Source organism: Euprymna scolopes, chromosome 32 (assembly GCF_053919585.1).
Source record: "Euprymna scolopes isolate OS-2025 chromosome 32, ASM5391958v1, whole genome shotgun sequence".
In the NCBI taxonomy this organism is placed as follows: Eukaryota; Metazoa; Mollusca; class Cephalopoda; order Sepiida; family Sepiolidae; genus Euprymna; species Euprymna scolopes.
In genome coordinates, this window is record NC_136513.1 from 63,094,608 (window position 1) to 63,121,125 (window position 26,518).

General features: G+C 34.5%; 1 protein-coding gene and 1 pseudogene across 1 annotated transcript in view; one reads left to right on the forward strand and one right to left on the reverse strand.

Annotated features, from left to right (window-relative positions):
• LOC145256386 (zinc transporter ZIP9-like) overlaps positions 1-26,518 on the forward strand; it is a gene marked incomplete at its 3' end in the record, with an annotated part of 84,421 nt that overhangs the window by 37,786 nt on the left and 20,117 nt on the right.
• On the reverse strand, positions 7,592-7,720 carry LOC145256623 (U2 spliceosomal RNA; annotated as a pseudogene).

The following is a 26,518-nucleotide window of genomic DNA, read 5'->3' on the forward strand; positions in this document are numbered from 1 at the left end:
ATTGTAACTGGGCAACATTATTGGGTGCTGGCATCCTCTCGATTGCTTCTGTTCTCTGAGGATCTGGTCTTCTGCCTTGGCTGTCGATAATTTGACCAAGATATTTTATCTGTTTTAAAAAGAATTCACATTTTTCGGCACTTAACTTGAAACCAAATTCCTCAATTCTTTGGAAAACTGCTCTGATGTGTTCCTTATGTTCCTGTACATTTTTGCTTTTGACAAAGACGTCATCCAAATATGCGATTGCAACATCTAAATCAGTAAGCATTGTATCCATTATTTGCTGAAATAGCGCTGGGGCCACTTTTAATCCAAAAGGAAGTCTTTTTAGTCGGAAAAGTCCTAGATGTGTATTGATACACAGATACTTAGAACATTCTTCACTGACTTTTACCTGAAGGTAAGCTTCCGATAAGTCGATTTTAGAGAAAATTCTACCTCCATTCAGCTTTGTAAAAATGTCTTCAGGAGATGGAAGTGGATAACTATGATCCATCAGACAGTCATTAAGGCCTGTAGAAAAATCGGCACATACCCGAATCTTCTTATTTTTCTTTTTAACATACACAGTGGGGCTCGCCCACTCAGAATAGTCAACTTTTTCGACTACACCATTCTTCTGTAGTCTTTTTAGTTCAATTTCAATATCTTCTTTTGAAGAAAAAGGCACATTTCTTTTTGGTCTAAAAATAGGTTTCACATTCTGTTTTAATTAAAAATTTACTTCAGTTTTGGTGCACACTCCTAATCCTTCTGAAAAAACTTTGGGGAATTCACTTTTTAACACTGGCAGAAAATGGTCATTTTGTTTGGAATTTTTCTTTTCCAACGCTCTTACATTATTGCAAAATGAATTTATGGGTAGCTCCCATGAATCAAACAAAACAATCCAATCAATTCCAAAAAGGCAAGAATTTATTCCTGGAACAACTGAAAGGTTTGAGGAAAAAGTTTTCGATCCAAGAGAAACACTGCAATTAAATTCTCCCATGAATTTTAATCGCTCTCCGGAAAAACCTTTTCCAATTTTTTGTGTTTTTCTCAGTTTTGGACCACCAATTCTCTTCCAGGTCACTTCGTCGATACTTGATATGTCGCTACCTGTGTCTAAAAGTAGCTTCACTGAGTGACCATTTATTTGTGTGTGAACGAATTTCCCTTTCCCTCCTTGTTTTATTTCTTCTTTGGACAAGACCACATTTACTTTTGGCTTCCATTTCTGTCTTTTGTCTTGCTTAGTTCGGCAGTGGGATGCCCGGTGTCCCAGTAGGCCACATTTGGTACAACGTTGGTCTTTATAAGGGCAATTTTTTCTTAAGTGCGGACCCGCACAACTCCAACATTCAAAACTTTTCCCTTTGTCTTTTGGAAATGTCTTCTGTTTTACTACCTGGACTTGGGATGTGACTTTTCCCTCCATCCTCGTAGTGTCCTTTTTTACATTTATCAATTTTTGACATTCTTCTGTCACTTTTTGCAAGTTAATTTCCGTCGTGTTCCATGATTGATAATATCCTTGACCTTAAATCCTTGTCCTTCGGTGCCGTCAGTCCCTGGACAAATATGTAGCACTTAAACATGTCCACTGATAAATCCTTTAATTTAAACGGTTCACACTGGGCGTTGACTTTGCCCGCATATGTGACAATGTCATCAGTTTCGTCTTTTGAAATATTTAAACACCTATACCGTGTATGAAAAAGACTATCTCTTTCACCGAATATAACACACAAAATTTTCACCATTTCAGAAAAAGAGATCTCTTTCAGTTTTTTAGGCAATATCAAATTCGTGAATTTAGTATTTTCTTCTGTGCTCATTTTTTGGAGTAATAGTGTTATTTTTTCCTCGTCCGACCCCTTCTCGCATCGTTTTGTAAATATCGTTTCAAACCTACGATAATAGGCTGGAAAAGTGTCACCTTTTTCTGGGTCATATTTAAACTCTGAAAGCGAGTTCACTATACCCTCAGCCGAAAAAAATCTGGATGCACCCTCCTTAGATTTTTCTGACAAAATCGTTTCACAAAATAAGCGATTATCCGTCGTTTGTTGTAATACAAGAGTTTCGAAACGTTCTTGTTGAATTAGCATTTGTTTTTGAAAATCCATTTGGGCTTTTTGTTGAGCGATTAAACTCTCAGTTAACGTTTTCATCAACGTCGCTATTTGTTCCGATGTCATTTTCTTTTTAAATGTATCAATAGTAAGTTAACGTATACCACAGAGAAGAAAAAAAAAAAAATATTGTTCAAAAACAAGATGCTTATTTTCACAGAAAATTGTCAACACATAGGAAAGTTCCGAAAAGAAAAATCACCTTTAAAATAACACTTGACAAAATTTCAAGAGACTCTTTTTTCGTCTACTTCAGCAGACACACGTAAACTTCTTTTAAAAATTTTCTTTTTTAAATAAACACAGATTCCTCAGTATTGTTCATTTGTTGGTTTTTTATCGTATTAACCAAATACAAAAAACACGTCCGTTAATCATGAAGAAAGTCACAATTTACACACACACACACACACACACGTTATATAACGTCAACTCTTTGGGAGTTTAAAAAGAGAAAAACTGAGTTTAATTCGTCAATAATATAAAAATTATTTTTTACTTGCATAAATTTGTGGCAGACACCAGTCTTTCGCTTTCTCAGAAGCTTTTTCTTCAATTAAAAGTGCATTTGTGAACAACAATTTTCAGAATGTTCTCGGTTACCACATTTTTTTTTTTTTTTTTTTTTTAGATGAATTTACTGTTCGTATCTCATCTTCGTCGCCAGTTGATATATCCGGCGGTGGGTGGCCGTAATAAAAGGATATTCAAGAAAGGTACTCCACCAGGGAAATAAATGGATAAAGAGGTTCTGAAGTAATAAAGAAATAGAGAAGTTTATTGAGAATATTTACAGAGACAGCATGTTACGTTTTTTAAGTGTTCCCGCCCAGGGAAGGCTCTCCCAACCGGTGACCGGTGATAACGTTCTGTCGATAAAAAGTTCCGGCAGTGAATTGCTCATCTAGCCATAATAGTTACTAATTTCGACAATAATTTTTCATAATTTATACCCACATTATCACCCACTCCTTAATAAAATAATAACTTTGACATAAATTTCTGGGCTTATTATTTTATTAAAACACATTAATGCATAAAATCACATTTAATCATTTTTCATAATTCTTGGCTATATTACTTTCGACAATCATTTTTAATAATTTTAACCCACATTTTCGCCCTTCCCTTTTTACTAAATAATAACTTTGATATATATATATTTTTTTTTTTTTACATTTTCGCCCCAAACAAGGCACATTGCCACTTTGGTGTAGGGGGCTACTATGAGGGGCAACAACTACTGGGGCACTATGTAGGGATTTGGGCAGCAAGATGTCTGTTCATGTTGCACTTGAACTTCTGCACATCAGTACAGTTGGGGAAGCAGGGACCTGGAATGGAATTCCAAAGTCTAGCAGTTCTGGGGAAGAAACTACTGGAGTAGAAAGATCTTTTACATCTAGGGATCTCTACAGTGTGGGAGTGGGATTTTGCAGCCTGTCGAGTCTCTCAATGTGAACCATCGTGGGGGCACAAGTGCTTGCAGTTCGTTAGAGCATTCACCATTTGTACTTGTAGAACAGGCAGAGGGATGCAACATTTCGTCGATGGGACAGAGGCTGAAGCTTAGATGCTAGTTCAGGGCCTATCAGATTTGCGACTCTCTTTTGAACCTTGTCAAGGAGCGAGAGACTAGTAGCCGATGCACCAGCCCAAATGTGACAGCAATACTCCATACATAGGCGAATGGTTGCCTTATAGAGGTACAGGATACTTTCGGGTGTTAGTAGTTTTCTAGCACGGTAGAGAGCCCACCTTCCTCGCAGTGGCGCTGGCAATGCCCTCGATGTAATTGTTCCAACTCATGTTTCTCGTGAACGTTAGGCCAAGGAGCTTGAAAGACGTACTCTCAGATAAAGAGTCCTTGGCCATTGCTATAGGTGGTAGAGAAGGTTTCTTGTAATTATTGAATGAAACTAGTTTGGTCTTGGCGGCATTGAACGTGACCATCTATTTTTGTCCTCATTCCACTACAGATTGGAGGTCATCCTCTAGTGTTTCTGCCATTTCTTTAGATATGTGTTCATTTGTTTTCCTGTCGTGCCTGTTATAGAGTGTGGTGTCATCAGCATATATACCCATTTCAGTGGCAATTTTGTCGAGGAGGTCATTTATGAATATCAGGAACAGTAGAGGTCCAAGGATAGACTCCTGGGGCACTCCCGTATTTATATCATATTGTTTAGATGTACGACCGTCGAGGACAACCTGGATTTTTTTCTTATCTAAGAAGGATTTAATTATGTTAAGTATTCTACCAGAGATACCGTATGATCTAATTTTCCTGAGAAGACCCTCATGCCATACCCTGTCAAAAGCCTTAGATATATCTAGAGCTACCGCTCTGCCCTCCCCCGCTTTGTCCAGTGAATGGTATATACGTTCAGAGATTACAATTAGGATGTCTGCTGTGGAACGGGCTTGTCTAAATCCATATTGTTGGTCAGTCAGAAGTTTAGCATCTGTAAGGTTATGGACTAGAGCATTGTTAATTAAGGTCTCAAATATTTTGGCAAAAAGTGGGAGGAGGCTAATGGGGCGATAATTTACTGGGTCAGTTCTTTTGCCAGAATTCTTGAATACTGGTACCACAGAAGCAGTTTTCCAAGCAAGATTCATTAAGGCATTTGTTGTAGAGTTTGGAGAGAACTGGAGCTACTTCGGCTGAGCACTTTTTTAATAGCACAGCTGGGATGAGATCAGGTCCAAATGCCTTTGAAGCGTCAAGGTTTTTTATGATAGCATGCACCTGAGCAGGGGTGATTTTCAGATCGTCTAGCGTGGTGTCTATCCGCATAGGAAATTCAGGTAGGGGGTGGTTGGAAGGGTCCAGTGTGGAGTTTGAGGCAAACCGACTGGCAAGCATGTTAGCCTTTTCAGTTGCTGAGCAAAGAACCTCGTGATTGTTGGTTAGTGGGGGAATTGTTGATTGCCCATTATTTTCTACACTGTTGTAGATTTTCCAGAAGTCACGAGTTCCTTGTTTTTGTGCTTCGATGCGTTTTCTAGTGGCTTCCGTAAATTCCCTCTTAGCTGTCGCTATTTCTTTCTTAACGTTACTTCTAGCTTCTATGTACTTCTGTCTGTTTGAACTGGAGTTATGTCGGTTAAATCTGCGGTATGCATGCTGCCTTTGAGCAATGGCAGTTGCGCAAGTCGAAGTAAACCATTGGGGAGAGTGGGGCTTGCTATAAAATTTCCACGTGGGAACATGCGCTTCGATTGCAGTTTTGAACCATTCAGTGGTCTCGTTTACGCATTGTCTAGGCTGATTATTTCCTTACAAACACACCAATCAATTATCTAATATTTCATCATTTTTTCGTAATTCTTGGATATGTTACTAATTTCGACAATTATTCATAATTTAAGCCCTCCTTATCTCCTTACCCTTTACTTATATAATAACTTTGATATATTGTCTGGGCTGATTATTTCATAAAAAACACAACTATCAATTAACTCACACTTCATCATTTTTCTTAATTCTTGGATATGTTCGACAATTATTTTTAATATTTTTAATCCACATTATCAACCCCCCCCCACTACTAAAATAATAACTTTGATATATTATCTGGGATGATTATTTCATTTCAAACACACCATAAATTAACTCGCATTTTGTCATTTTTCATAATTCTTGGATATGTTACTAATGTCGACAATCATTTTTCATCATTTTAACCCACATCATCGCCCGACGCCCCACTTACTAAAATAATAACTTTGATATATTGTCTGGTCTGATTATTTCATTGCAAATAACATTACATTTTTCATAATTCTTGTATATGTTTCTAATTTCAACAATTATTTTTCGTAATTTAAACCATCCTTATCACCCTCTTTTACTAACATAATTACTTTGATATATTTCTTGGGCTGATTATTTTATTATAAACACACAATCGATTAACTCACATTTAATCGTTGTTCATAATCCTGGATATGTTACTAATTTTGACAATAATATTTATAATTAAAAACCCACATTATGCCTCTCCCTACTTATATAATATATTTGATATATTGTCTGGGCTTATATCATTACAAACACACCAGTCAAGTAACTCACATTTCATCATTTTTCATAATTCTTGGATATGTTACTAATTTCAACAATAATTTTCATAACTTTAACCCACTATGTCGCTTCCCCTTACTTAAATAATAACTTTGATATATTACAAACAAATCAATCAATTCTGGGTATTCTCATACTATATGTTTCACCTATCTTATCCAATCCCAGGTGATGCCGCATATTCTGCTAATGTATATCTTTCACCTATCTCATTCAATACTGGGCGACGCTTTCTGATAGTATATATTTTCACATCTCATTCAATCCCACTGTTGAAAATATACATTAAATAAAGTAATGTTTTAATCATAAACTGTTTCAGCCATTTCCGGGACTGACTTTATATCCCCAACCCACTGCTAAAAATATATATGAAATAATGTAATGTCTAAATAGTAAACTATTTTAGCCATTTCCGGGACCGATTTTATATCCCAAACCCACTGCTAAAAATATACATGAAATAATGTAATGTCTAAATAGTAAACTATTTCAGCCATTTCTTGAACTGATTCCCAACCCACTGTTGAAAATATACATGAAATAAAGTAATGTATAAATCGTAAACTTTTTCAGCCATTTCTGGGACCGACTTCTTATCTCCCATCTTACTGTTAAAAATATAAATTAAATAAAGTAATGTCCAAAACGTAAATGGTTGCAACCATTTCCGGAACCGACTTCATATTTCCCACCCCAATGTTAAAAATATACATTAAATAAAGTAATGTTTCACCCATTTTCGGGACTGATTTAATATCTCCCACTCCACTGTTAAAAATATGCATGAAATAAAGTAATATTTAAATCGTAAACGGTGTGAGTAATTTCCAGGACTGACTTCATATCCCGTAACCCACTGCTTAAAATATACTTGAAATAAAGTAATGTTTAAATCATAAACTGTTTCAGCAGCTTTTCGAAAGTAATACATAAAAACATTAACATGGTTAGAGATTAGGCAACCATTGCTTCAACATGAATTTCTGAGTGTAGTACCAGTTTCAGCATTCTAGTGACTTAAATCACCCCCCCCTTTGTGGTCTTGGTTAATGGAGGAGAAATCCTTCACTACTGATACAATTTTTATTGACCAGAGTGCCCCTTTTGGGGAGCTGGTTTCCCCCTAAATTTATAACCAACCTCATGTCCAATCCCGCTCTTGTGGTAAGGCAAGTAAACAAAAAAAAATATAATCAGAATGGACATTTTCCAGGGTATTTTATAATTAATTAGAAGTGACATTTCCAGGGCATTTTGTAATTAAATCAGAAATAACTTTTTCCAATTACTTTTTTAATATTAAAACTTTGTTACATTAAACATAGTACCTATTCACAATGCCTCGCCACGGGACAGATTTAGACACCGGGGTCGTTTTTTAATGTGGAGAAAAAAATTTTCTTAGTTGTAAAGGATTTCTCTTCCACTGAGAGAGAAGAAATTGAAATGTAGCACCTGAAGAACAAATACTACACTTTGATCTTAGCCAAAAGGCCAAGAAAGACAAATCATTTTTATTAGCTTTGCCTCAATTTTTTTTTTTTTTTTTTTTTTTTTAATTTCCTTTTCAAGGGTGACAAGGTTTATTTGGAATATTCCACTTTTTCGAATATTCCACTTTCCTTTTTTAGGGATGCACAGCATGATAACGGACGGAGCAATAAGCGTAATAATATAATGACTAGCAGTACCCGTGGAAATTCCACGGTAGTTGAAAACATCAACCCTCATATCAGCAAACACCTCATCACATAAGCATAATTAATATGAGACTTTCAATAGAATAATCAGTGGAATATTTGTTTGGATCAGAAGGTGATTTTTTTAGACAAATACTACTTGAACTACTTGAGATTATTACACGAAATAGAACTACAGTGAAACATATAGATGCTAATTTTATTAAAGTGACTTGTAAATCACTAATAATTATGTTACTAGAAACATGTTACATTTTAACTTTTTGCATTTTTTCATAGTGGTAAGAGAACGGGGCCAATTTGTAATACGATTTAATGATGGAATAAATCCTTAAGTAGTAGGATTGGTGGGATTTGGTTGAAGAATAAAAATGTAGGTTTTTGGCAGATTATATGCAAAACTTGAAATATAGTTCATAAAATAATTTTTTTAAAAATTTCATTATGCAATTGAATGTCTGAATTTGTTATGTATTTCCATTATCATTATTGAAGTTATTTAAACTCTTAATCACATCTTTATTGTTATCTTGCAATAGATGTTGATAGTTGGAATTTTTGTTAGATGAGTTTTGATTGTTATCATTATTCAAATTATTCTGACTTTACTCTTATTTTGATTAGTAATCTTGAAAATGGATATTGCTTGTCTGATTTGCGGAATTTGTATTCCATAGGATATTCAGGATGGGCATCACTTTTTAAAAAGTGATATCAACTCTTAATATTGTAATCAACTCTAATATTGTAAAGAATCTGTTTGCAAAGATCTAGTAATTTGACTTTTACAATAAATTACCTCCACACAAACAATGATTACCCTTTCATTTTGAATAAAAATCAATTCACTTATAAATTGTAGGAGAAAATATTGCTTAATTGTTTCATTTTTTTTTTTTTTCATAAATTAAAATCATACCATAGATAAAATATTTTATAATTTTATGAAAAAACAAAGGTCTTGATATCTAAAAAAAAAAAATGATTATTTCTTTATATCTTGAAACACAGACAGAAACAGGATTCAATGAAGATGTTCAAATGGAAAATGTTTTCTGAATATTGAATTAATAAATGGGTAAACTACAATGTCTCTATTTTCTGGTTGGGCACCATTATCATCAACAAATAGCATAGCTATTTCATTGCAAGTGGGGAAATTGTATCTTTTTATGTCTTTAACCCTTCTGAAATGCAGCTCACACTTGGGCATTGGTTTATTTTCTCTTTTGCTGTTCTTTTTCAATTAAATCCATGTTATTATACAAATTTACATAAGGATTTATTTCCTGCATAACATAATTTATGGTAGACATTTTCTGTGTACAACATTTTGCGTTTTGTAAAGTATCTAATCTGTATTGCAGAGCTTTATTTGCGTCTATGATGTACATACAGTTGACCATACTTAGGGTGCCTATGATCAGGATGCAAGGTTGTAGTTTTATATGTTTGTCTTTGGATGCGAAAGCAGTATGGTCCTCTCCCTGAAGGAATAGATAAGTTCACACCGAATGATGTAAAAGAAAATGCACAATTGTAATTTCTAATATTTTTTAAAAATGAAACAGATTCATTGTCAGTCCCTTCAAATAAACGTTTTAATTGTTCTGGATATGGTAGCAATGCTGGTAAATGTACCTTACCATTATGGCAACAATTTAGATTCTTATTTCTAAATCTTAATGCTCCACAATATACATATAATCCATTCATTTGACCAATATCAAATGGTTCTACCACAGTGTCAGAATTACTATTCTGCCTTGGCCTAAGTTGTATTTGGCATAATCGTTGCATTTGTTGACGTCTCCTATTATCTCTCTCCAATTCACTCATGCTTTCCATTCTGTTTTGAAATCTCCTTCGTTCTTATTCTAAATATGTATTACGTTGCTGTGCATCCATGGTACTTCTTCTAATTCGACTTCGCTGTCTCTCCCTTTCTCTGACCTGTTGTCGTTGTTCTTCCCTAATCCTTTGCCGATAAGTTTGCATGTTTGCGCGGATGTTTTCCATTCTTCAATCCATAATGAAGTTTATGGAAAAGAGATGTTCTTTTAGAGACTAAGGTGAGTGAATTCCTCAAAATAAATACAATATATTTTCTGCAATCTGTATTGTTTAAAAATCTTTTTTTTAATATTTTTACATATGAATAAAAATACAGAAATTCGGTGCAATAAATGCATTGTGTTTTCAAATTGATAATATTTTAGTGTTTTAAAGTGGAATATATATAGTAAATTTAGCAAAATAATTTCCGAAATAAATTTTGATCAGTATATTCATAAATTAAAAGATGCCAATTCTCTTGGATATATTTCATTTACCATTTAAAATAGTTTAAATATTTTTTAGGCCACACAGTAAACAAAGATAGATTTAAATCCATTCTTAGATAGAAATAAACCTTAAGAGATATTTCAAAATTGTAAATTAAAACAACTATTTGTTTACAAATCCTGTTTGTGAATTTAAAAACTAAAATATAAGAAGTAAACACAAAATAATTTGTGATAGAATATGTATATGGCACCAATGTTTAACTCCTCCAGTTAAATATAAATTTAAAATAATTACTTATGAATCAACAAATGTCAGAAAGTAAAAGTAGCATTAATAAATGTGAACAAATTTTGTGAAATAGTTCAAACTTTCTAATTTGTTGCATTACATTTTAAGTTTACAATTTTGATAAAAACATTGATTCATAATAAGATTAAAAGTCACAAGACTCAGAGTCAAATTGATTTGATAGGAAAAAGGGTTTCCTTTTCAGAGAAAATGTTTCAAAAGTCACAAAAACAAACTTACTATTTAGTATATATATATATATATATATATATATATATATATATATATATATATATATATATATATATTGTTGTATCAATTTAACATTGGCTCAAAATGTTATGTTGATCGCTTTAAAATTACTTGTAAAAATCACTTATTTCAGTGTCGTCTGCGTTAATGATTTTAAATTTATAATTTGAACCTATGTACCCCCCCTCCATATTTTGTAACTAATATATTTTTTTTATTTGTCTAGTTCATAACGTAAATAGATAAATGAAAATGCAATAACTTTGTTTTTTCATTTTTTTCAAATAAAATTTATGAATAAAATTTTGAATTATTATTAGAAATAATGTTAAGAATGGGTTGGCGGATCTGTATGAGGTATCCCCCCCTAAAAATGCATGTAAGTGAATACCCTGCTTAAAAGTTAGTAAATCCTTTATTTATTTATTTTTTTTTTTTTGCTACGCACACACACAATAATAAAAAAAAATAAAAAAACATCGATCAAATGACTGTATAAAATGTAAACAAAAAAATTATTAAAGTAAACGTTAATACCATCATTTTTATGCTTGTATTATTTCAACACCATCCATATTTTGCAGAAATATCAATGTATAAAATTTGTTAGGTGAAAGTTCAGTATAGTTGCAAAACGCACACACACACACACACACACACACACACACACACAAAAGGAAGTATTTTTGTTTTTGTCTATTTAAGATTTACGCTAGTCGCTTTAAAATTACTTGTAAAAATGACTTATTTCAGTGTCATCTGCATTAATGAATTTTAAATTTATAATTTGAACCTCGACGTATATAAATAATTATATTTTGTAACTAATATATATATATTTTTTTTATTTGTCTAGTTCATAACAAATAGATAAATGAAAATACAATAACTTTGTTTTATTCTTTTCAAATAAAATTTATGAATAAATGAATGGGTAAATGAATGGGTTGGCGGACCTGTATGAGGTATTCCCCCCCCCCTAAAAATGCGAGTAAGTGAATACCCTGCTTAAAAGTCAGTAAATCCTTTATTTTTTTTCTGCTACGCACACACACACACACACACACACACACACACACACACACACACACACACACACACACACACAAAGTAATAAAAAATTAAAAAAAAACATCGATCGAATGAATGTATAAAATGTAAACAAAAAATACTTATGTTTTAAAAATAAGGCAAAACATTGTAAGTATAAAAAAATTATTAAAGTAAGCGTTAATACCATCATTTTTTTTATGCTTGTGTTATTTCAACACCATCTATATTTTGCAGAAATATCAATGTATAAAATTTGTTAGGTGAAAGTTCAGTATAGTTGCAAAACGCACGTACACACACACACTCACACAAAGGAAGTATTTTTGTTTTTGTCTACGCTAGGAAGGGTCCATTATCTTATAGCGGGTGAAGAAATAAAAAAAAATGTTTTATAGAAGTAACCTGTAAACAAAAAAATACTTATGTTTAAAAAAGGAAGCAAAACGTCGTAAGTATAAAAAAAAAATATTAAAATAAACATGAATACGTACAGTCTGTTTATGTTTCCGAAAGAAGCTTTTGAAATAACAAGATAAGGCCGCCATCTTAGTTTCAGTTTTCAATTGGTTAAGAGGAAATCTCATTTATCCAATCAGAACGAAGCATTCTTTGTGCATCGCAGCGGAATATTCCATTTTCCTTTTAAGGGTTTTTAGGTTGATAACGGACGGAGCGATAAGCGTAATAATATAATGATTGTTTAGATGTACGAACGTCGAGGACAACCTGGATTTTTCTCTTACTTAAGGATTTAATTATGTCATGTATTCTTCCAGTGGTACCATATGATTTAATTTTCCTTAGAAGACCATCATGCCATACTCTGTCAAAAGCCTTAGATATATCGAGGGCTACTGCTCTAGCCTCCCCAGTTTTGTCCAATGAACAGTATATACGTTCAGAGATTAGTTAGGAAATCTGCTGTGGAACAGGCTTGCCTAAATCCATACTGATTGTCGGTCAGGAGTTTAGCAGCTGTAAGGTGATGGATTTGATTAATTAAGGACTCAAATATTTTGGCAAAAAGTGGGAAAAGGCTAATAGGGCAATAATTTAATGGGTCAGTTCTTTCGCCAGAATTCTTGAAAACTGGTACCACAGAAGTGATTTTCCAGCAGTTGGGAAAGCAAGATTCATTGAGTCATTTATTGTAAAGTTTGGAGAAAACTGGTGCAACCTTAGTGGAGCATTTTTTTAATAGTACAGCCGGGATGAGATCGGGTCCACATGCTTTTGAGGTGTCTATGGTTTTTTGATTGGATATGGCTGTAATTTTACTGGCTATATAAACGTAGAAGTCCATCTCTACTGAACTTTCATTTATATTTTTACGACCACAAGAAGTAAAGTTATGACCGAGCAAAGTTGGCAAAGAATATTTCAAAATTGATAATATAAATCGGCATATATCATCCATTTTCATATAGACAATAGTTTCAGAATTATTTTCATGTATAATATGTAAATATTTGCTAATTATTAATTACGCGGAAATTTGTTTAAAATTTTATCTTTTCAAATCTCACTACGCACTTAATGCATTGACCAGCGCTGAGCTGCCTACAGTCAACATATTAACGAGTATTTGGTATAATTTTTTTTTATTTTTAACTCATTGTCAAGACCATTTTTTTGAATCTGTAAAACAAACCTGTTTTTTTTTGTTTTGTTTTTTTACTGAGGATATCTAAATAATAATTGTGACGCATTTTGTACATTTTTACCTTGTTTCCATCTTAACATTTTTCTTTAAAATGACTACTTTTGAAGGTTTTCGGGTATGCTGAAAAGTAACACCACATTTAAATTTTCCGCAAAATAAGTAGTTTTCTGGATATTAAGCAATGTCATTTCTTATGTTATTGCTGGTGGCCATCTTGGTATGCACGTTTGTGTATAATTTCTTGGGGTTGCATTTGCGCACTCGCACATACCAAGATGGGCACCAGTGATAACATAAGAAATGACATTGCTTAATATCCGGAAAACTACTTATTTGCAGAAAATCTAAATGCGATATTCGTTTTCAGCATACCCTAAAACCTATAAAAGTAATCATTTTAAATGTTAAAAAATTACCATTTTATTTCTTTGTTTACATAATTGAATTTTCAGTAAAACAACAGAATAGAAATGACAAAAATTACCATCAACTGATGAATATATAGTTGTTGCTTATCAGGATTCCTGGTATCCTGGTACTGTGAAAGCTACATCAAGGATTCATGAGTACTATTTATGGTTGCATCTCAGAAAATAGGAGTATATTTTGGGCCAGATAGAGAGGATTTACAAAATTGAAAATTGGACTGGTCCCAAAATGCATAAGTCGACTATGGGAATTTCCATCTTTTACAGAAATCCAAAATCTATATGAAAATTTTTCTTTGATTTATTTCTGAGATTAATTCATATCTACTCAATTTTTTCTTTTCTTAGAGGGGCGTAGTAAATACCAGTCATGAATGCTCTTTAGACATTCAATGGCTACATCCCAGATTAAGGTCTCCTTTGGTGGGACGCAGGAAAATACCTACTCTCAATAAAGCTATATTTAAATACCAGTATAATACTTAGTTTTGTTCATGAATAGACACCCACTGTATGATACCATGTGCCAGTTTAAAAAAAAAATTGAAATTTGTGTATCTGAATTATAATTCATGGCTTATGGTAAAAAGATACATCAGATTTGACTGCATAATCAGAAAGAGCACACAATTTTACATAAGAGCGCCAAGTGTCATGAGAATAACTTGAAAAATAAATAAATGGTGGCAAAATTACCGAATTTCTTGAAATGTTGAGGTCCATAATTTAGCCCACTTTTTCTAAAGAAAAATGTCCACGAAAAGCCTAAATTTTGGCATTTAAAATTCTCATAACTTTTGAACTACTGATGGTATTTGCATAATTCAAACGATTTTAAGCATCTTTTACATAGCTCTTTTCATGCAAGTTGATAAAATAACAATTATCTAAAAAGAAAAAAAATCAATTCGCATGTGACAATAGGGCAGCTTTGATATGTCCCATGAAAGCGATATCTTTGGTTAAAGTAGCTGAGTGGTATTTGAGTAATAATTGTTTTGTGGTCTGAGCTGGTATATCCATAGCGTGATACTTTTGACATATCTTTCGATTTTCCCCCAAGATGATATTTATGGCTTAACCAGCCAATCATAATTTTGTAAGGAAGAACCCTGATGTACTCGTGTTCATTATACCATCCCCACCCTCATCCTATCTTGAGCTAAATTCTTCTATGAAATTTAACTTCAATATTTTCTTTTCTATAAACTTTTTTTCTAAGTTTTTTTTTTTTTTTTTTTTTTTCTGAATCTGCCTTGTAGTGATGACATTGGACATACTGGTACATCTTGAGTTTGAGGAATAACTCCATTGAGTTTGGGGGATAACTCCTTGGCGAAAGTTGACATAGGAAGGAGACTTTTAAATGCGTTATACAGGGCTTCCATTGGAAATCTTTTCAGTATTTACCGTGATCTCTTTAGTGTGTTTGGGTTTCAATTGATTCCAATGTCTTTTGCACCTAAATTTTCTTTATAATGACTTGTCTAATTCTTTTGATTATTATTATTCTTTTAATACATTTTCCAGCCCTTTCCAAGTTCTTAAAAAAAAAAAACTTGTCATCTGGCTTTTATACTTTAATCATCTTGTTTTCTTTTTGTGAGAGTTTCTTTGCCAGAACACAGCGCTATTTTCTTGCAAACTGCGGGTAATAAACCTGACATCATATTCGGGTTTGGTGTAAACTGCCAAAAGTTTCTGAATACTTATTTCATTTGTGTTCATGCCTTGATTTTTCTTCAAATCTTGTTTAAATGAGTTCACAAATTTTTCCACTTAATCATTTGATTAAGATGATATATTAACATTGTCAAATCATCAATTGATATTGATTTAGAGAATTCTTTGAATTCTTTTCACAAAGACTGAGTTCCATTGTTGCCGATTAAAGATTTTGGCAGTCCAAACACGGCTAAAAATTTCATTAAGTGCATTTATTGCATTTGTTGCAGTTGGATGTCTGCACTTGACAATTTCTGACCACTTAATGAAACTGCCTACAATGATCAAGCAATATGATTCATTTATGGGCCTGCATAGCTGATATGCAATCAAGTTAATGGGACATCTGTATATAAACGCACTACAAGAATGAAGGTAACACACTCGCATGCACAATGCCACACTGTCACATACTCAAATATGCACATATTCACACAATGAACATTTACTAATGTTAAAATAACTTTTATATCCTATATAAAAAACGTTTCCTTATAAACTCGTATTCCTCATTTTTCATTTTTTTAAAACTCTGTTATATTTTAATAGCTCTTGTTACCTGCTGATGTTTTTGATTACATTCCGATATTTTGACATCGGATATGCTGCACCTTTTTATAATGGTCTGTAAAGGAATATTAATCCCCTCATCAACTGCGAAAATATGAAAAAGATGGGTTTTAATGGTATTTAATCCTCACCGACATTATTTGTTTTCACTTCTAGTTTTAAAACTAACTCTTCTTTTTTCTGACAACATAAGTCATTAATACAATGAGAAAAGTTAAAACCATGTGACTGCTAGCATGCTGTGAGCTTTTAATTTAGAGGATTTATTTTCAAATAAAAAAGGTCAGACATCTGAAATATAAACCTAATAATATACAGTTGCCAGGTTCAGTTTTATTGCCCAAAGAATTAGGATATATCTGGAAGCTTTGAAATATCACTGTCACATCAGGTATTATCACACATCTTCTGTAACTGGTTTCCTTTCCAGTATGCTAAAGAATAAGGTATTCTTTTTTAAAAAAAAAACAATGCTGTGTATGTAGTAGAATTATCTCCATTATTTCTTCAATATTAAAAAACTAATTCTGTGTAGTAGATTTATCTACATTATTTCTTCAATATTAAAAAAAAAACAATGGTATGTACTAAATTTATCTACATTCTTTCTTCAATATTAAAAAAAAATACTGTGTAGTAGATTTATCTACATTATTTCTTCAATATGTAAAAAACCAATTCTGTGTAGTAGAATTATCTACGTTATTTCTTAAATATTTAAAAAAAAACAATGCTGTGTAGTAGATTTATCTATGTTATTTCTTCAATATTAAAAAAAAAACAATGCTGTGTAGTAGATTTATTTACGTTTTTTCTTCAATATTAAAAAAACAATGCTGTGGAGTACATTTATCTACGTTTTTTCTTCAATATTAAAAAAACAATGCTGTGTAGTAAATTTATCTATATTATTTCTTCAATATAAAAAAAAAGAATACTGTGTAGTAGATTTGTCTACGTTATTTCTTCAATATTAAAAAAATCAATTCTGTGTAATAGATTTATTATCGATTTTCTGCAGTACTAAAAAAAACAATTCTGGGTAGTAGATTTATCCACATTATTTCATATATATTAAAAAAAACAATTCTGGGTAGTAGATTTATTTCCGTTATTTCTTAAATATTAGAAAAAAACAATTCTGTGTATTAGATTTATCTACATTATTTCTTAAATATTAAAAAAAAAAAAAATGCTGTCTAGTAGATTCGTCTATGTTATTACTGCAATATTTAAAAAAAAACAATGCTGTGTACTAGATTTATCTACGTTATTTCTTCAATATTTAAAAAAAAACACTGCTGTGTAGTAGATTTACGTTATTTCTTAAATATTTGAGAAAACAATGCTGTGTAGTAGATTGATCTATGTTATAACTTCAATCTTAAAAAAACAATGCTGTGGTAGATTTATCTACGTTATTTCTTCAATATTTAAAATAAACAATGCTGTGTAGTAGATTTACGTTATTTCTTCAATATTTATAAAAACAATGCTTTGTAGTAGATTTATTGTAAAGTCGAACAGAATGAAGGAAGAAAGCGACCACGTGTCTGCGCGTATTGTCTTACCTGCTGGGAGGATCACAGAGAGGGCAGAAATTAAAAATGGCGTCTGTGGTTTTCGTAAGATTATTGAGCGATGACGTCAGGCCTCATGTGACTGTTTTTCTGGCCGCGGATTGGCTGATGACGAATGCTTGGACAATAAAAGGAGTATGTTCAGAAGATCGAGGACAGTGTGTATCAACTGCATCAGTGTGATTAGAAGTTCGACATGTCTGTTAATCAACTGCCATAGTTGCGAAACGAATTCAAGCTATTTCGGCGAAATGGGGGAAAAAATTGACCTCAAATTAATACCAGAGTTTGATGGATCGACCCCGGTAATTGACTGGGTGGAAAAGGTGGAATTACATTGCCTTTTGTCTGGCGTAAAAAACTTTGAACATGTTGTTCCTCTGCGTTTGTCGGGCGGCGCCTTTGCGGTGTATCAACAGTTCAGCCATGAGGGCAAACAGGACTACGAGAAAATCAAGGCAGCACTGTTCAAGGCGTTTGCGATTGACCCCACCACTGCTTGGGAGCAACTTGAGGCAAGGACCTTACGTCCAGGCAAAACGGTCGACGTGTACTTGGCAGAGCTGACGAAGTTGACAGTGTTGTTTGGTGGACTGCCTGAGCGGGCCTTAGCATGCAAATTCCTAGCAGGACTCCCGACAGGAGCAAAGCAGCTACTATGAGCTAGCTCAAGTGCAGATTCGTTGCCCCTTAATGACCTAGTAGATCGGGCCAGGACTGTAATGAAGAATTACTCCGAGATGAGGGAACCAGTAATTGCTGCTGCTCAGTCCACACCAAATGATAAGAAACCGTATCAGGGACCCGGTCCACATGGTGGAATCATATGCTACAGATGCAATGGACAGGGCTACATTGCAAGGAACTGCCGGCAACAACCAACGGCTGTTCGCTGCTACCGGTGTAAGGAAACTGGCCATATAGCTCAAGACTGTCTGGAAAACGGAACCAGGGACAAGGTGTTAGCTTCGACCTCTTCCCCACGCAGAAATTAAATGAGATGCTGCCGATCATCCCGGTATATATCAACGAAACACTGTGCTCAGCACTCCTCGATTCCGGGTGCTCCCGCACTATCGTATGTACAGATCTCTGCCACATTTGAAGAAAGAAGAACGTCAGTGACTACCATCAGTGGAGAGATGCGCACATGTTGCGGGGTGGGCAATGTAAACATTCGGATGAAAAAATGGAAGCTCCGCTAACCTAGAGGCGCTGGTAGTGCTTGAAAAACCCCTGAGTTTTGACCTGCTCCTAGGATATAATGTTGTCTATATAACGGCGATGGGGGGCGGTACATTTTCAGGAGAAAGCCCCAGTGTGTGCTGCGCTAAGGATCGACCAACCAGACTTCAGCGTCGAATTTGACGAGCAAAAGAGGGCTTGGACTGCCTCGTGGAAGTGGTCGGAAAACCGGGAACCAGCCAAACTGCAGAATGGAATAACTGAATACCATGTGCCCGACCACATGAGACCCGCGTACGAAGAAGAACTTTGCAAATGGATCGAGGATGGCTGGCTGATTCCCTACCCATACAAGAAACTTGGACCTCCTAAGGGTCTGATCCCATTAATGGCGGTTGCTCAGCACAACAAAGCCAAAGTCAGGCCGGTAATGGACTACCGAGAACTGAACTCATATGTTGATGCGTTCACAGCTGATGCTGATGTGTGCGCTAGCAAACTACGAGAGTGGCGCCAGTGACATCAGCATACCTTGACGACATATACGTGAATGAAGACATTGTGCCTTCATCACGTGTGAGGGCCAAGCTAGCTGAACTTGGACTGATGTGTAAGGATCCAGAACGCTTGAAGGATGGCGCTCGTGTCTTGGGGTTGAGCGTTCAACAGGAGCGAGGGACCTTGAAGTGGGGGCGCGGAACTGCAGTTCCTGAAGTGCCCCATGTCCTCACGAGGCGGGCTATATTTTCCCTGTGTTGAAAACTGGTGGGGCACTTACCAGTAGGTGGATGGACTCAGGCCGCGACAGCCATCATGAAGAGGAGGGCGAGTGCAGTTACCAAAGGCTGGGATGATGAAACGGTGGACAATCTGTTGCTGCGCATGGTGAAGGAGATCATCACAAGAGTCAACAGGAGGACCCCGCTAAAGGAGATTGGTGTGTCCAGGGAGACAGGCTAAATGTGTGGGTGGATGTGAGCTCCCTCGCGATTGGGGCGCTATTGGAGATGAACGGGTCTGTGATTGAGGACGCCTGCTGGTTGTGACCAATGGATGATGCTGCTCACATCAACCTGGCAGAGTTGTATGCGGTAATAAAAGGAATAAACTTGGCACTCCAGTCAAGTCAGTCAAAGAATTATGCATACGCACAGATTCGCTGTGCGTATACCACTGGATAGTTGACACACTAACAGGCAAAACGAGTGCACACTAAGGCGGCTACTGAAATGCTAATCAGACGAAGGTTGAAGACAATAAGGAAGTTGGTGGAAGAGTACGACCTATCGGTGAATGCGGTGCTTGTCACTTCAACCTGCAATCTTGCTGATAGACTTACCTGTGTGCACCAGAGATGGTTCAACACAATGAAGAAAGAAGCCGAACCAGGGTCTTTATGTGCTGCCTCTGCTGAGGAGAAGGATAAAATCAAGAAGGTACACCATGACAGTGGATACCCCGGAGTGAGACGGACATATTATTTCGTACACTTAACCAACCCGTCAGTGTCCAAAAGCAAAGTAGAAGCAGTGGTCAAGGAATGCCAAATATGCCAGTCAATCGACCCTGCTCCCACCAAATGGCAGAAAGGTTGGCTGGAAGTCGACGAGAATTGGAGCCGACTGGGCATGGACATAACCCATTATGGTGATCAGCACTTCCTCCTTGATTGCGGACCAACGAGGTTTGCGATCTGGCGACTATTAACAAGACAGGACTCGGCTAGTGTCATCCGTCAATTAGAGTCCATATTTTACGAGCGGGGTCCACCTGTCCTTGTCAGTGAGAATCACTGACAAGGACACAGCCTTTTGCAGCGGAGAATTGAGGCGTTTCGTAGACGAGTGGGGGATCCGGCTTAGACACAGGTGTGCATATGTACCGAGTGGCAACGGTATAGCGGAGCGGTGCCACCGAAGTGTGAAGAGGATAGCAGCAAGGAAGCAATGTACGATTGCAGGGGCAGTATATAGGTACAATACAGCACCAAAGGATGACGCGACTGCTGAAAGTGCACCTGCTAATACGATACATTGCTATCGAGTGCGTGTTAAGGGCATTGACGCCTGCCTGCCTAATCAGAAAAGGACGCAAGGACGGTACAAGTTAGGGGACACCGTCTGGGTAAGGCTTCCCAATAACCGATGTACGACCAGTTTCAGAAGAGGACGGATCACCGGCATAATTAGTGAGCAGGCTGTGCTGGTTGATGGTACTCCACGGCATGTGAGGGATATCTGGCCCGCCCTTGATACAAACCAAATGGCGAACAGCAAAAGTGATGAATCATCCAATGATGAAATGTGGATCCGACCTATGCCCCATTGCCGTGATGACATGGCTGAGAACCTCAGCACAGATGGCGATACTTCCAGCACCACTTCTGAGAGCTCGGATGAAGATGGAGCGCAGCCGGATAGTAGGACTGTGGACACTGACCCAAGTAGCTCTGATGAAGATAAAGAAGTCCAGCTGTGGTTTTCGTAAGATTATTGAACGATGACGTCAGGCCTCACGTGACTGTTTTTTCTGGCTGCCGATTTGCTGGTGACGAACGCTTGGACAATAAAAGGAGTATGTTCAGAAGATCGAGGACAGTGTGTATCAACTGCATCAGTGTGATTAGAAGTTCGACGTGTGTATTAATCAACTGTCGTAGTTGCGAAATGAATTCATTTGTATACGTTATTTCTTCAATATTAATAAAAACAATGCTGTGGACTACATTTATCTACGTTATTTCTTCAATATAAAAAGAATGCTGTGTAGTAAATTTATATATGTTATTTCTTGAATATTTAAAAAACAATGCTGTGTAGTATATTTTGGAAAAAGATGCTGTGGAGTTGCTTTCTTCAATATTAAATAAACAATGTTGTGTAGTAGATTTATCTACGTTTTTTCTTCAATATTAAAAAAACAATGATTGATATGTTATTTCTTCGATGTTTAAAAGCACAATGCTGGGTAGTATATTTATCTACGTTATTTCTTCAATATAAAAAAAAAGGATGCTTTGTAGTAGATTACGTTCATACAAAGTTGATTACAATTTTTTTTTTGTTCTTATTTTAACGATGTTTTTTGGAGTCATAAAAACAATAATAAAACCAAAACCAAAAAATTAAAAAACAGGGAGCGATTCGATTCTTCGTTACTTTTTTGTTTTGGTTTTTTAATTATGATGTGTTTTTTTGTTATGTTTTCGTTTTTTCTCATACCAAATGCACTCGTGCGTTATTTAAAATTATAATTTTATCAATTATCAACATTTATTGTCGTCCTGTAAAATTTTGCAAAAATTAACCAATAAATTAAAAGCGAAATATTTTTTTGGCGCAAGAGATGCCATGTGCTAACAATCTCTCATTAACTCATTTTTAATTTTTAAAATTTTTACTTCAAAATTCTAAAATCAATCATTAAGAGAAAAAGTAATCACTAAATAAATTTATTAATCAATTTTATTGAAAACTCCGCTATCGTTTATCAAGAATCTTTTTAATTTCATTTTTTGTTGGTTGTTTTTCAGAGGGAGATATAGTTTTTACCCCCCCCCCTCTCTAAATTATGTTTTAAAAAATATTAAAATTTAGTATTTTCTTTTTAAAACCAAATCTCCCTCAGTAATTTCTTTAATTTTCTATTTTTTAGCGATCATCAAGATCCCTAAGATGTGATATACCGGACATTATTTCTCGTTCTCACGTAACACTCGACATGTTTTTTGTTTGTTTTCTGTGTTTTTTTTTCTTTACCGAATAAACGATTCCAAATAAATTAAACAACAAACAACATAGTTGGCGAGGTAGAAAAATCGATTTTACCCTATTATAAACAACAGTAAATAAATAAATTCTTTTTATATTAATATAAAAAAAATATGCGGTATCATTTATGAACATAATAAAAGCTTTAAAATAAGTGAAACCACTAAGAACTTAGCCAGTTAGGTAGAAAACGGACACTTAGAAAATCGATTTTATTTAAAAAAAAAAAAACATTAAACAAGTAAAAATATTTTTTTTAAATATTATGGGGGCTATAGTCTATTTTAAAAAAACAATATCTCCTTCAAGAACGATCATAAAATGTGTTTTCAATCGATATTTATTCAATAAGGGACCAGTTTTCCTACCTAGCGAAAGGGGACGAGTTTTCCAGAGACGAGTTTTGCTGGGACGAGTTTTCCTAAATTCAAATCTACTACACAGCATGTTTTTTTTTTTTAATTTGGGAAAACTCGTCTCGGGGAAAACTCGTCTCCGGAAAACTCGACCCCAGAAAACTCGTCCCCTTTCGCTAGGTAGGAAAACTGGTCCGTTATTGAATAAATGTCGATTGAAAACACGTTTTATGATCGTTCTTGAAGAAGATATTGTTTTTTAAAATAGACTAAAGCCCCCCATAATATTTTTTAAAAGTATTTTTACTTGTTTAATGTTTTTTTTTTTTTTTTTTTTAAAATAAAATCGATTTTCTAAGTGTCCGTTTTCTACCTAACTGGCTAAGTTCTTAGTGGTTTCACTTATTTTAAAGCGTTTATTATGTTCATAAACGAGACCGCATATTTTTTTTTATATTAACATAAAAAGAATTTACGGGTTTGTATTACTATACACATAGATTCGAAAAAGTTGTCAAAAAAACAAATGTATAACAAATAAATGTTATCAAAGGTAAGATAAGTTACTTTTCTACCTAACTGGATATATTTTTCGTGTTTTTATTCAATGTAACATGTTTATTCAACTCGAAAAACATACAGTGTTTACCGATGTATTGGAAAATTCAAAATGGCGCCTCACTCCCTCTTTAACACGGTAAGTTTGGGAAAAGGTGTTATAAATTAAACACTAGACAAAATACTATTAAAAACACGCCGAATATATGTCAACCTATGTCACGGTAACATATATTGAGCGAGTTTTTAACAGTATTTTATCGTTTTTTATTTATAATACCTTTTCCCAAACTTACCATGTTAAAGAGAGAGTCAGACGCCATCTTGAATAATTTTCTAATACATCGGTAAACACTGTATGGTTTTCGAGCTGAATAAACATGTTACATTGAATAAAAACACGAAAAATATATCCAGTTTGGTAGAAAAGTAACTTATCTTACCTTTGATAATATTTATTTGTTATATATTTGTTTTTTGACAACTTTTTCGAATCTGTGTACAATAATACAAACCCCATCGTTAAATTAAAAAAAAAAAAAAGAAATTTGTAATTAACTTTGTATGAACATAATAAACGCTTTAAAATAAGTGAAACCACTAAGAACTTAGCCAACGGACACTTAGAAAATCGATTTTATTTAAAAAAAAAAAAAAAATTAAACAAGTAAGAATATTTTTTTTAAATATTATGGGGGGGGGGCTATAGTCTATTTTAAAAAACAATATCTCCTTCAAGAACAATCATAAAATGTGCTTGCAATCGATATTTATTCAATAAGGGACCAGTTTTTCTACCTAGCGAAAAGGGACGAGTTTTCCGGGCACCGTTTTATTTTTCTACGTTATTTCTTCAATATTAAAAATAAAACTGCTGTCTAGTAGATTTATCTACGTTATTTCTTAAATATTAAAAAAAAACAATGCTGTGTAGTAGATTTATTTACGTTATTTCTTTAATATTAAAAAACAATGCTGTGTAGTAGATTTATCTACATTATTTCTTAAATATTAAATCCACGCACAGCATTGTTTTTTTTAATAGTTAGGAAATAACGTAGATAAATCTACTACACACGATTGTTTTTTTTTTTTTTTATCTATTCTTCAATATTAAAAAAACAATTCTGTGTAGTACATTGATCTATGGTATTTCTTCAATATTTAAAAACCAATCCTGTGTAGTAGGTTTATCTACGTTATTTGTTCAATATTAAAAAAACAAATTCCGTGTTGTAGATTTATCTACGTTATTTCTTAAATATTTTGAAAAAACGATGCTCCTTATCTATGTTATTTCTTCGATAATAAAAAAAAAAAACAATGCTGTGTAGTAGATTTCTCTACGTTATTTGTTCAATATTAAAAGAAAAATTCTGTGTAGTAGATTTATCTACGTTATTTCTTAAATATTTTGGAAAAAGATGCTATGTAGTAGCTTTATCTAGGGTATGCTATGTAGTAGCTTTATCTAGCTTCAATATTAAATAAACAATGCTGTGTAGTAGATTTATCTACGTTATTTCTTAAATATAAAAAAAAACAATGCTGTGTAGTAGATTATCTACGTTATTTCTTCAGTATTAAAAAAAAAACAATTCTGTGTAGTAGATTTATCCACGTCATTTGTAATATATTAAAAATAAAAAACAATGCTGTGTAGTAGATTTATCCACGTCATTTGTAATATATTAAAAATAAAAAACAATGCTGTGTAGTAGATTTATCTACGTTATTTCTTAAATATTAAATCTACTTGTTTTTGTTTAATATGTTAGAAATAACGTAGATAAATCTACTACACAGAATTGTTCTTTTTCATCTACGTTACTACTTCAATATTTAAAAAAAACGATGCTGTGTAGTAGGTTGATCTATGTTATTACTTCAATATTATTACTTCAATATTAAAACAACAATGCTAAGAGGCCACCCTCGGAGTGCACTCTGTGATCATCAGATCAGGGGGGAGTGTAGTACTTACCAACAAAACAAACGCCCACGTGTTTGTGCCTTGTGTAGGCATGCGCGACAACAAAACTTGGGTTTTTATAAGCGGAAGTCTCGAGGTTGTCAGGAATCTCCGGGCGCATCCGCATGAGGAGGGATTGAGAGAGTGGTATAAAAGGCAGGTTGAGTGAGAAGGTTGTTGTTGTCATTGGACGTTACAGTGACGTGTGTGTTAGCAATTAATTAAGTTGTTTTTTTGTTGTGTCAAGTCGTGCACCTCGGTGAAGGTGAAGGTCATATAAGTCGTGCACCTTGGTGAAGGTCATAAGCTATTTCGGCTATTTCATTTTGTCTCTTTTCCTGGACAACTATGGCTGGGGCAAAGTTTGATTTAAAACTGATACCCGAATTCGACAGATCCACTTCTGTTGTCGACTGGGTCAAAAGGGTTGAGCTGATCTGCAACCTCTGTGAAGTAAAGGGGGTGCATACCGTGATTCCCCTGAGATTGGCTGGAGGCGCCCTGAGTGTGTATCAGCAACTTAGTGCCGTGGAGAAGGCTGCTGTTACCTCTATAAAAAATGCTTTATACAAGGCATTTCCCATGGATCCCTGCACGGCCTACGAAACATTTGCCTCTAGGAAGCTCATGCCAGGAGAAACCGTGGACGTCTTCTTCACGGAGCTGAAGAAACTTGCAGTTCTATTTGGCAATGGAGTGTCAGAGCAGACACTGGCGTATGCGTTTGTAGTCGGCCTTCCCACCCATGTTAAGCAACTGTTGAGGGCTTCCTCCAGCGTATCTGTAATGCCTATAGAACATTTGTTGGAACGCGCTCGAGCCATTATCAGAGATGAGGAGGACCTGAGGGAACCGGTTGTAATGATGCCAAGACTAATGCTGAAAAGAGTCCCAGTTTAAGACCCACGACCAATGA